Raw genomic sequence first — 12,968 nt, forward strand, 5'->3', positions numbered from 1 at the left:
TACTGTTGTCTCTTCTCCTCCTTAGACCTCAAACCATGAATAAATAATTAGAGAAGATTAATGGGCAGCTGATTCATCCAAATCGCAGACTGAATGTCAGCTCGTGTTTGCCTGGCTGCCCGTTCTTACATTAAGTTGGCGTAAAGTTCAACAGTTAGAAGGGAAAGGTTCGGCGTGAACTTTGCAGGTAGTTCGCGTAGTTTTCTGTATTAATAAGACGAAAACAACGACTTCACGGAAAAATGCATTTTAAAACTTAGAAGAGCTCGATGTCTGAACGCATTGAGAAAGAGAAAAATTACACGAAAATTTTTTTAATTTTCGTGTAATTTAAAATAAAATTTTTAAAATTTTCAGGACCTGACGCTAAAAGTCTGAGGGGGAAATAAGCGAAGAAACGCCATATTGAAATTACTAACATACCATTTTTTATTATTGTTTCATATTTTTGAAAATTATTTATTTTCTGCACCTAAAATTTTTTTAGTTTCTAATTTTTGTAATTCTTAAGAGTGTAATAAATGGTCAGCAGTACTTCGTAATGTTAAAGAAGCGCACAAAGTACTTATTCGCTGGCCTTTTGTTTTGTCTTCCTCTCTAGTGTAATGGAAGATTTAAGGCTCTGGCATACTTTAAAACGCCTGCTTACACAATAGAAACTATGTTAAAGAACTTGGGGGGAACTTCAACACATAAAATCAACATTCTTGTTTTATCTCCTGCTGTTTCTTGATAATAAGACCCGAAAAAAAGTTAATGCGATGCATTCTTTATCACAAAAGAACAGGTAAGTTCAAAACATTTAGCATAATTATGAGAAATAGGCATCCTATTATTACACGCTTCTAACTGCTCGCTCTTCTTTGTGCGCAAAATTTGGGTCAATTAAAACGGGAGGAAGTTACATCGTTTTTCATAACAAGCGTGAGAAATGCGCAATCAGCGGTTGTTTGTTCTGGGGATGAAGTTTAGTGGCTTTCAATGAGTTCGGTGTCACGTTACGAGAAAGGAGGGAGCGTAAGAGGAATGGAATTAACGAAATGCTAAATTGCGTGCTCTATTTTGGTTCGGTGTGGATTCGTAAAAAATTAATAGACGAACAGGAAATCCTGTTTGTCCGAAAATGCCGAAGAGGGAGTTTTTTATTTTAATCCTAATTTTTGCGAATTGACAAATGATCTGAAATACTATTCACGAGCATCTTTCCCGTATGCTAGTAATATTCAGCGAAGAGTATAAAATATTTCTAATGTTCCTGGAATAACGCTCATCCACTCAAAATTTTGAGTTATTTCTAGAAACTAGCCGCTTGAAATTGTTATAAATCTATCCCAATGAGTTTGTCAAGACATGTCGATAGATTGATAGATTCACAGACAGCCATCCCTCAAAATGATTTTTTTTTTTCTGGGTGGGGGTACAGATTTCATTGTTTAAGTAGAAATTGCTAATCTGAGCAGCTATGACGTTGCAAATAAAAGCAAAATTTTTGTTTCATTGTATGATAATGTGAGTTATTAATAAGCTCAAAAGGATAATACTGAAATGTGAGGAAATTTTGTGTTTATTATAGATTGGCTTCACAAATTTAAAAATTCATTTTTCATTGACTTTCATCAGTTTAGTTGCATTTTGTACATTTTTTTCATAAGTCGGACCAAAGAAAAAAATATCATATTTCAAACTGGACTAGTCACATTTAAGCTGACCAAATCGGGGAAAATAATAGCTTTTCTTTTTGATCAAGAATACATATAAATAACATCAGATCATTATGCAAAATAATGCTTAAATTCTTTCAAAATAATAGTATAATTTATGAAAAAGAATAAGGAAGCATTAGCTGTCGAAAAGGATAAAAGTCTATATATGGCAGCTTAAATATCTGATCTTGTCAATGATAGTTAGAATTTCAAGAATTTTCTAGAAGAGGATAAAATTGGGCTAAAATAGGCGCCACTTAATGTGATCACGTTTATCCACAGTTAGCAGTTCGGTAACATAACAGAATAATAACATTAAATAATGAGAAAAAAAATTTCCTTCCAAACAATTTAACTAATTTGATAAAAAAAATATCAAGAAACATAAACAATTACTTCCATTGCATTATAATTAGGAAAGTGCAAAAGGTTGCTTATGAAATGATCATAATATCTTTAATGCAAAAACTCATTTTTAACTGATAATAACATTTCTAGAAATTATTGGACTGATGCTGTACCCCTAAATTTAATATTCGGAAGGCATCCCTCATTGAAGGAAAACATGCCAATATAAAATTGAAATTGAGCCAAAGAACAATCTTAATTTCTCAGGGAGTGTTTTCAAAAAAACTTTTTCTAGGGAAACGAAAAAAATTATGCAGAATATTCCTTCTTTCTGAAGAATAAAGAATTCTGTTTGATGGCCCTCAGAATCGATAGAGTTATACAAAATCTGCGTGAAACTACATCTAACCTCACTTTAAATGGTTGACTGAAATCGAAACCATGCTGTTTGCCGACTTGACCTCTCACTATTTAGTGATAGCGATATTTCTCTTGGCAATGTTTATAATCCATTGTCCCCTTAATTGGCGGCTTTAGTTCAGTTAAAAATCATTCTATAATATTTTAATAATAGTAACCAAACTGTTGATCACCATAAGTGATGCATTTTCCATGATTTTGAATACAAACGGGTGGAATTTTGGAAAATCGATAACAATATCCGGATGATGACATTAATGGCGACTATATTAAACGGCTTGTATTGCAGTAAATTTTAGTTAATAATACTTTACGAGACGAAATTTTGCATTTAAGTTATAAGATATTTCTCCCGCCTTTTTAGCATGCCTTCGTGGTGTAGTGGTCAGCACGCTCGACGCGTATTCGAGAAGTCTGAGGTTCGAGTCCCGACAACAGCATTGCTCAATTTTCATCTCTCCTACTTTCAAAAAATACCTAACGTCTCTACAAAGTACGAAATTTTGATATTTCCTCCTCAGTTTGTTTTTGTGTTAAACAAAGCTTCTTTATGGCGAAAAGCAGTTTAATTTGTTTTTGTATGTTAATTATTTGAGGGTAGGATCATCATTTTTAAAGGACGTTTTCCCTCAATAAGTAATACCTTTGATGGCTACTGTTTAACTTTATCGAGTAAATTCAGCTGAATTATATCCTGCTGTTGGCAATAAACTACACTATTATCATTTCTTTGAATTTCAGAAATCATTTCTTTGTTCGTAAAAGTATAAAGAAAATTTTTGGAATTCAGCTTTGTGTTTGATTTGGAAAATGGTATGAGCGAATCTGTTCTAAAACGCTTCATGCGATCTGTTACGAAATACTTAGAAACGGTTCTACTTTTTTCTTTTATCAGTAAAGAGCATAATACGCGTCGCAAGTTTTGCTGACGAAAAATATTTCGAGAGGAACTCATTTTCTTTATCTTTAAACTTCTCGAATTTCATAAAATGTTTTGTGTACTTATGATCACATAAGTCTAAGATAATTTCATAATTTTAAAATGTTCAATCCTGAAATGAATGTTATTAAAGATTTAAAAATACTATTGTCAGCGTCTCCCCCAAATTTTCATCGCAGAGATCAAAATTGTCGTCAAATTGTTTTAAAATAAGTTGAAACTAACATCACATTTATTTTTTAATTAGTATCAGCATTTATTCTACATTGTAAAGAGGTAGAATGTTTCGTCTGAGCGTAAAAATCCTAACATTTTTTTTGTAATGAGAACGATTTAAATTTAATAGCGAGACAAGATAAGTTAAATGTCATTTTCCAGTCGCACACCACGAAAATATATAATGAGTGCAACGCAAATTATACTCACAAAGCAATAGATAAAAATAAAGGTTATTAATATTTCAGAACTAATACGCCTAATAGTTCATTTAATATATAAATACAACTACTTCTAAGCAATAAGTATGTAATAAGCATGTTCCTTAATATTTTTCTGTGGTATGAACTATTCTTCAGTAAAATTTCGAATCGGTTATTGTGTAAATAATAGATCATTTGACGTAAAATTGTTACATGCAGATTCTTATGTTAACACGGATACGTAAAACACTAACTTTAAGCATTCTATCGGCATTCATCATAACTGAACACCTGCTGTAAGAGTCAATATTACTTCATAAAAAGATAACTTGTTGGAACTGAAAGTTTTATCAGCTTTCTCAAATTCCATTATTACCTTTTCCTCACTGCACATTTTCTGCTTCATTCTGCATCAACCAAGCTTTATTTCTTGCTTCTGTGAACAGATATGATTTATTTTCCTTTCGGCAAGGCATTCGACTCATCGTCATATCGTTCCACCAACGATGTACACGCTCGAGCATGAGATCCACCTGTTTAATGCAGCCAACCCTTGCACTTCCTTTTTTATGTAATCAAGGGAACTAGGCATATTTCCTAGCTTTAGGAGATAGGGATTTAGGATAGGTAGTCATCTGTAACAATCTGACCATGACAAGAATAATGATTCATGCTTGATATTCAACTTAGTTGCCAGTATCTTTACTTATGTAGATAGTTCCCAAACTTTCCGACATGATAGACTTCTAAAAATACAGTAGATTTAATTATTCTAAAAATACAGTAGATACAGTAGATATTTGGTTTTTCAATACGTTCTTCTTGTTCCTCGATACACTTTTCCCGTCGTCCAATGAACAATTCTATGTCTTTGAAAAAGTAATCTGATGATTTATCTTCAAAAGGTTTTATAGCTGCTACGTAAGGTTTCATGTTTATTATCTCATATGTGTTACTTTTGTCTTTGCTGTCACTTCAACTTTCGTCGGCCGCCACCAGGAATAATTAGTCAACATAAGATCAGTTCTTGAAGTTAGGAGAGAACTTTTGGCAATGTCCACTGACTTTTCTCTGTACTGTTAATTCTCATCTCTTAAGAGTTACCCAAATCGGTTTAAGCCTTTTGTTAGCCATGTTTACTCGCGCGATAAGAGGTCCTGATCCAGAGCTTACAATTGGACTTTAACGCATCAATTGCATACTTTGAATTAGTAGTTATATGTTAGTTTAAATCACACAAGCAAGGAGAACTTGTTTTGTAACACAGAAGCTGTGTAGTTTGTTCATTTGGAATAAAAGGTTCGTTTTAAATCTTCTGTGAGTTCATAGTTACTTTCATTTAAAGACGGGTTGACTGTTTACATGAAACGGGGATTTAGTTTCGATTTATGCCGGTTCCAAATATCTCTTTTCATACCGCATCATTTGTAAATCCTTTTCACGGAAGTCGGATTTCAGTTTGCGAAACCGATAATAATCACTTATAGTTATTTCTGGTTAAGTATCTTAAATACGCATATGTTTTTGAATTTCATTGCAATGCTGATGCTTTTAAATTGCCGAAAGAAATCGAGTTACCCATTTTGCAGAGACTGCCTTCATGTGAGCATGCTCATGTAGAATGCGCAGAATGATTGCTTAGATAGATCCAGTTTTGTTATTATCGTCTTCACTTTTAATCTCCTATCATGCAATACTTTTTTCCTGTTTACGAGTCATATTTTCAGATGTCAGTGTTTCTTGAGGTCAGTCTCTGTGGGAATTACCTTTTACGGATTTTCGGCTCGTGCGAATTTGATTTACCCATTCTTTCACTGTACTAGAATAGGAAGGAAACGAATGAAAATACGCGCGATCCAAGAGATGTTTCCTTTCGGATCAAATATTTCTTTAATTAAAAACTTCATAGAAGGATGTTCAGTTTTTTAAACATTTCAAAACAAACTAGCACATCATTTCATTCAGTAAAGCTAAAAAAGAAGGCATACGATTTCTTAGATGAAATTTACAAATTTATTCACGTAGTATTATTCTCTACCGGAGAATTCCCCTGGGAGTAATTCTCAGTGAATAACCAAGAGTAATTCTCAACCAGGGGGGATTCCCAGCTGGGAAGATTTCATAGCTTCAGGAGAGTCACCTTTTATCTACCTGTTAAGTATTTAGTTCTAGGGTACTTATATTAACGCAACCACCTTGGCGCAATATGTTGATTTTTTGCGGAAGGAAAACTATGATTAATTCAAATCGCAAAAAGTTATTTATTTCATATATGCCCGTCATTAGGTACATATTTTAATTTTAGTTCAACATTTATCCTGGAAAACAGTTAATAAAACTACTTATAAACAGGTTTTCGTGGAATTTTCTTTCGGTGGAAATTTCGTACGATCGCTTTAAGAATAGATTCGAGGCAATTGTTTCCATCAGTAGCCTGGTTTTAACGCCGTATAAATTCTGCTAAATACGATTCTAGGTGGTGTCGAGCTGTGTCCCAGTGCTTCTTATTACGTCATTTTGCGGATCCCCATATTCTTTCTATGTTTTGCGTATGCACGCCAGTACTGGGATCAGCAAAGTTATATGTATGATTAACCGTTTTGTGTATAAATCCAGCTTTAGTTGCGTTTAATATCCGGATCATCAATAAAATGTGATAATACTTCCTTCCTTGACATTCTCATTTATTTTCTGCATTAATACAGTAAACCAAAAAGGTTTCTTTCGTTTCCAGGAGATTCCTCCCCAAATCCATTGCAGCGATAAAACACGTCCAGTATTCTGACTTCCCTGCCTTCCGTTTCAGCTTCCTGTAGAAAGTCTTCCACGAAGGGATCCCTCCCTTCCGTTTAGTGCATTAGGGCGGAACACGTACATAATAGTAATAAAAAATAAATTCGAATGTGAACATTCGCCCCTTTGTGGCAAAATATTGCATTCTGAAACATTTCACAGAATTATCTTCAGTTCCAGACAGATCCCACAACCGCATATTTCTAAGTTCAGCTGAAGACCAAAAATACCCCACTATGCCTTTAGAGCTTCTAATGTAACCAAATAGCCCGTGCGAAAATCGCGACGTTGCTTGTTGAAACTTATAGCTATAGATAAGTTTACTTGAAGAATTGCTATGCACATGGTTGCTGTTTATCAACGTATTTTATGCTTTTTCTTGTTTAATTTATGTAGCACAGTAAAAAGTAATCTAAATTTAAATAATTAATATGTGTATTTTTCGAGTTTGGGAAAGGACGGTGGGCAGAATGATCGTCTAGTAATGGTGAAGGGGATGCATAGAGCAAAATCAGTTGAGAACCACTGGCCTACATGAAACAGGAATGCCATTACATGCAAGAGTGGAGTTATTGCGAAACAACTTTTGACATGGGTGAGACCGAAAAGTTTTAAATATACTTATGTACTTTTCGTAAATTATATAAATGCCCACAGGATAACAGTAGTTGATTAGCAAATTTTATATTTCATATTCCATTGAAATACTCCATCAATTTTGTTCTAGGTATGACTTTCCTGTTGTATTCAGATTTCTCCATTGAATACTAGTGTATTGCTAAACCTTGAGGCAGTCTTTCAACACTTATGGCCACTGATATTTCCTAAGAAGCTTTACATGTTTGTTTTCATAATTTTTAAGTTATGCAGATGCGTTAAATAAGTAACTAGACTTGAATTTCTTAAGGAAAAATCTTCACAAAAATGTTAAGATTCACTATGTTTGGAATTACATATATGGCCTTAAATGCGACATCAAATTTGTCTCCAAATATCTCAGTGTTATTGCAGTTATTCCTGATTTTTATATAATTGGCTTTAAAATTCTAAAGTGATCCAAAAATTATCTCAAAGTATTTTAAAAACAAGGTATCTATCAAGGAATTTGTAACATTATGGCAATGTAGTTAACGCAGAAATGCAAGTACATGTTTTTCAAAAAATTTCAAGACTTAAATCTTCGAGTTTTAATTTTATCCACTAGATAGCACCGTACTCTAGAACTCTAGATACGTGGTTTTGCTTTTCAGTTACTTTTGTCATTAGTTAGCATTCCTCTAATATGCTTCCTTACCTGGAAGAAAGGCAAGTATTTAATATTGCGACACTCATAGAGGATGAATCCTCACAAGTTCCAAGTTCCGCAGGTTAGCCGCAAATATCGTATAGATGATACGACTTATTCTGGCTTGAGATAGTGCCGTTTGGGCGCGTGACAGTTTTGTTTCCTGGTTCTCTATAGAGAGAGAGGCGATGAGGGTTGGCAGGAGGGGGAGCACGATTCCAAGTTGTTCCTTTTATGTACTTCAAAAAAGTCGATAAATAAACTGTCACTTCCTGTACAAATAACCATCGAGATCTCTAGACATGAAACCCTGAGATTTTTCTAATCTTAAGTCACATGTGTATAAAGACCATTAAACGCAAGTGGGAATTAAAAAAAAGAGGAAAAAAAAAGTTTTCTGGGTGTATGCAAAGAAATGTTTCACACAGCCACACCCAACTTCGCTCGTCTTCAGACATTATAAAGCCCATATTCGAAATTTGAATTACTCTGTGTTCTTTCATAAAGGAAGAGCCCTCTGGCTACATAGTCGTAATTAAAAATTTGAATGATAAAATTTCGTGACAATAAATCAACAATTTTGCGTATATCTGCTTTAGTGGCATTACTATGCATTGCAAATTAATTTAAATAAAATTTTGATATTTTAATTGACTTTAAGGTATCTTTATATATGTTTTTGGCTAGAGCAGTTGAAAAACATCTGCTGATAACTATGCTTTTCCCAAAAAGAATCGAAATATTTTACCTTTTCTTTCCTGTAATGTTTGATATCTTTACTTATTTATTGACAGAAGTGAAGGATTTATCTCCATATCGAAAAAAGAACAAACTCTAGCTTATCACACATAGTTTATCAAATAAGAAAAACAAGACACTGTAAGCAGATTAGAGGACTTTTGCAGTAACTGTTGCTAAGCTGTCCTCAGGTTATTATTCAGGAAAGTAGCATACACTGTTTTATACAACTTATTATTTAAGTTGTGTAAAACATTATTATTTAATTAAGTATGAGGTAATGTTTACTAAAACTATTGTTTAGTTATATTATAAATCACATAGATTAGATTTAAATTTCAACAATTAGGGAATTATTAAAAATAAAATATAGTTGTAAATTATCTAGAAACACGTACATTGCTTCTAAAAAGTGGCAGTTTTTTTAAGTAATGTGCAATTATAATTTGAGAGATTATTTATCTTATGTCACGTGGGATGGCAACTCTTCTTAGAATAGCGTAAGCTTATTTATACTAATTTTACACTGAGGTATCTATCTGACTCTAAATTACTAATATCATATTGAAAATGTTTCTTTCATTGTAAATAATTTTTTAACTTTATATATGCTTCGAGTATTTTTTTAACTTCGTATTTGCACTTTGCTTTGGCAAAACAATACCAGTGGAAAAAAAATGAACACTTTTAAATGGTAACTGAATTATTTATTCAGTCTAAATTACATTTCGATTTTTAAAATTTTTGAGCAAATAGGTGTGATTTTATTTACTTATTTTACTTTTCTTATACGCAAGGGTTATTTGCTTAAGAGAACAAATGCCTTCGTGGAGAACTTTTTAAGAGAAAATCGTTCTTGCCTATGCTACATATGGAGAAAACTACGTAACCACATACAGCCAGACTCTTCACCAGCATTTGAATTCGGGTCTAACACCCAGTGTACAGGGTTCTTACTCACTCGATCACGAGTAGATTCGACGGGTAAAACTGAGCCTGTAACCTATGTTTTGTTGTTCGGGGATTTTGAAAGTGATTACGTAGTAGAATACGTAGAGCACATCAAAGGAGAATACGAAATGTAAGTGATATGTTTTAAATGGAAAACTTTTCTTAGTCTTAACAGAATAGATGAGCAAGGCATGTCAACATATGACATAGGGAAAAAGCAACAAGATCAGATTCACAAGTGCTTGATAACTTCTGTGTCATGTCTTTCAAGTCATCTTGGCAGTTGTGTTGTTGTAATTACTTATGCTCACTTGTCTGACGTAGTCAGCCAAAGCCCCCGATATTTCTCGCGGCAAGGAGCGCAAGATTACGCCTATCGTTGGCAACAGCCTTGAACACCTTACAGGTAACAGTGCGATTTAGCTCACTTCTGCCCCCAATTTTGATGGAGAGCACCCCGGGAGAACGAGTCCGAGGGTCTCCCACCCCTCTCCCTTCCACCAAATCACACAAGAGGAATTTCGGCTCGCCGCATATTTAGAACGCCGCCATGCCGCACCAACACTATACATTTTTACAAACATCCATGCCTTCTCTGGGATTCGAACCGACGGCAGTCAGTCACGTTCACCTCTATACCGGTTGGATGGCTATACAGTTGTCATGTGCTTGCTTTCGAGTCGATGCATTGTTTCATTGTCGATGCATTCCGTCCTGCATTGGAATCTTACGTCTTACGCTCTAAAGGACTCCTACTTCCGTTCCTGTCTTCGACAGCTAAGTATTGCGTCAGCATAACGTGCATCGCAATGCCGCACCACGATGGACAGAACCACAGCTACAGCTACGACGGTAACTTCACGGATAACTACATTAGGATAGACCACAAGGACGATACATAGCTTTCGTTTCAGATTGCCACTAAACAGTGGTAGGATTCCATTGGTAGGGTGCTGAACAACCCCTGTTCAAATCCCAGCTTGCCTACACGTGTGTTTTTACGACTTTTCATAGTGATACAAATACGAGCCAGTTCCCATAGAAAGTCTCTTACGAAGGCATCCCTTTCTTAAAGCAGATTAACCTTCGTGTGCTTTGTCTCAATCAATTAACGGATCAACAAATGAAGATGTTGTTTCGAGTCTCGACTCAAGGCATCGATGATTCTCACCATCTTTGCGAATTCAAATCCACCTTCTCACGGTGCGTGTTCTAGCCGGTTAAATTTTTTTAAAGTAATATATATATATATAGTTTGAACGAATATGTCACGTAAAGTTAAAAAGAATGCTGTTGCATATTACAATGTTTTAATGTATCGCTAAATTCTATTCTATGTAATTTTTGTATTTTCTTTCATTTTGAAATTACTTTTTAAATTCTTATGTATTTCTGAGTTTTCTGACTTCGGGATTAGCAAAAATAATCAAAAATATAAAATCGGTAACTCCGTAATTTCACCACAAATCCGTACTTAAGGTTTCCGATTGTATATTCTGGGTGAATGAGAGATTATTCATTTTATCAGGTAATTCTTCGTGATGTAGTGGTCTGCATGCTGGGCGCATATTCCAGAGGTCCGTGGTTATAAAATAACCTAATGTCACTACAGTTGCGTCCGAACTAAAAGGGTGGTGGATGATGTTTCTCCATACCCAGGATTTGGCGACCGGGTTCCTTAAAAACTCAGTCGCCTTTTAAAAAGGGTAGTATATAAGGTATTTCTTCCGTCTTCCTAGAGTGCCTTCGTGGTGTAGTGGTCTGCATTCTGGGCGCGTATTCCAGAGGTCCGTGGTTCGATGCGTTGCTCATTTTTCATGTTTCGTGCTTCCAGAGAGGCTCTACAATTTCCAAAAAGGTCTAAGGACTTTACAACTTTAATTGTCGGAATTTAGTTAGACAGTGACGATTTAATTTACCTAGATCTTATTTTTTCTTTTTTTTTTTTCGTTCGTATCATAAAAGTATTCTCATTCTTTTTGTTTATTAATTAGATGGGATGAAATATGAAATGTGAAAATTTCCAGGCAGTTTTTCTTACATAATTGTTAGCTCTTTTAATTTATTTTTATATAAAATAATATTAGTTGAAGCTGTGGATTTGCACTTAACTTAAATATCTTGTCTCTTTCTCTGATCTTAATATGAAGTAACGAAGATAATATTTTAAAATCTTTTCTCCTCATCGGAGCTTAAACACCATACGCTATAACTTTCTTTATTGAAAATATTTTTTTTAAGTACTAAATCTAATACCACTAAAAATACTAAATACATTTTTCATCTGATTTAATTCATGTTCCCTTACTTTTAAAAATTTTAGTGAAAATTTTTAAATATAGGTGGAAAGCTTATTTTTGATGCAGTAGTTGTAAGAACATTCGTAATAACTTCACAGTTGAAATAAATAAGAAAATAAATTAAATCCTGCATTTCACCTTTTTTTAAGCCCAAAGAGGCAGTTTGCGCAGAAGGGGTATTGATTTCGTTTTGGCATTATATTTAAAGAAATTTAAATAATGAGGAATCTACATGAATGTATGTATTTTTCCCGCATTGTGAAAAAAAAAAGCAGTATCTAGAAGCATCAAATTTTGCATAAGGTAGTACCCCACTCAAATATCGGCATCTGGAAGCCCAGATTTAGAGTTTGGAATTTGCTTTATTATCTATTTCATATTTTGTAAAACTTTAACGAATTTTTGATTAACAAACTCAGCGAATTCAAAGCGAGCAATGGCAACACTGTACGGAACAGAAACATTTTTATCTCCAGTTCGCGAGCATGTGTATTGGAAATTCTAAAGATAAATAAAGATATTCTTTAAATATTTTGTAATATTGCTGTTGAATTGAATTTTGTGGTTTAAGTGCGAAGAACATGATATTTAATAAATAAAGGTAACACACAAAACGTTAAAAATCCCTCCTTTGGGCGTAATGTAAAATCGGAAAGCTTTCAGATTCACTTCTTCTCCTTCTCAGATTTTTTTTTTTTTTCTTTTTTCTTAAATAAAGCAACATTCACATGTGCGTCTAAGTCAAAATATCAATACCAGAAAAGACACATAAACAACACTTCTAAGAACTACGGCGTACTTTTTCCTCATAAAACGCAACACGGATTTGATTCCGTATGAATATGATACTAAGCTAGTCACATCCTTGTCTTGCTTGAAATATTAACAAAATTTATACTATCTAGATCGAATCACAATGGGAAAAGTGGGGAAAAAATACATATAAATTCTACTCAACTGAGATCAAGCCTAATAGGATTAGAATGTTTTTAGTTTTCAATTCCTTATTATTTATTTTACTCCCTTTTATCTTCTAAAACTGCATCTAGGTGAGCTTAAGTAAAACCTGCT

At 33.9% G+C, this 12,968-nt stretch overlaps 1 protein-coding gene and 1 long non-coding RNA gene across 3 annotated transcripts in view; one reads left to right on the forward strand and one right to left on the reverse strand.

Moving 5' to 3' along the window:
* Window positions 1-12,968, reverse strand: part of LOC118186413 (uncharacterized) — a 110,782-nt gene that overhangs the window by 62,235 nt on the left and 35,579 nt on the right. The gene's annotated exons all lie outside the window — the stretch shown is intronic.
* Window positions 1-12,968, forward strand: part of LOC118197571 (uncharacterized) — a 91,944-nt gene that overhangs the window by 10,577 nt on the left and 68,399 nt on the right. The window lies entirely within an intron of this gene.

Source organism: Stegodyphus dumicola, chromosome 10 (assembly GCF_044657685.1).
Source record: "Stegodyphus dumicola isolate Sdum_Otavi_A_Nest chromosome 10, ASM4465768v1".
Lineage (NCBI taxonomy): Eukaryota > Metazoa > Arthropoda > Arachnida > Araneae > Eresidae > Stegodyphus > Stegodyphus dumicola.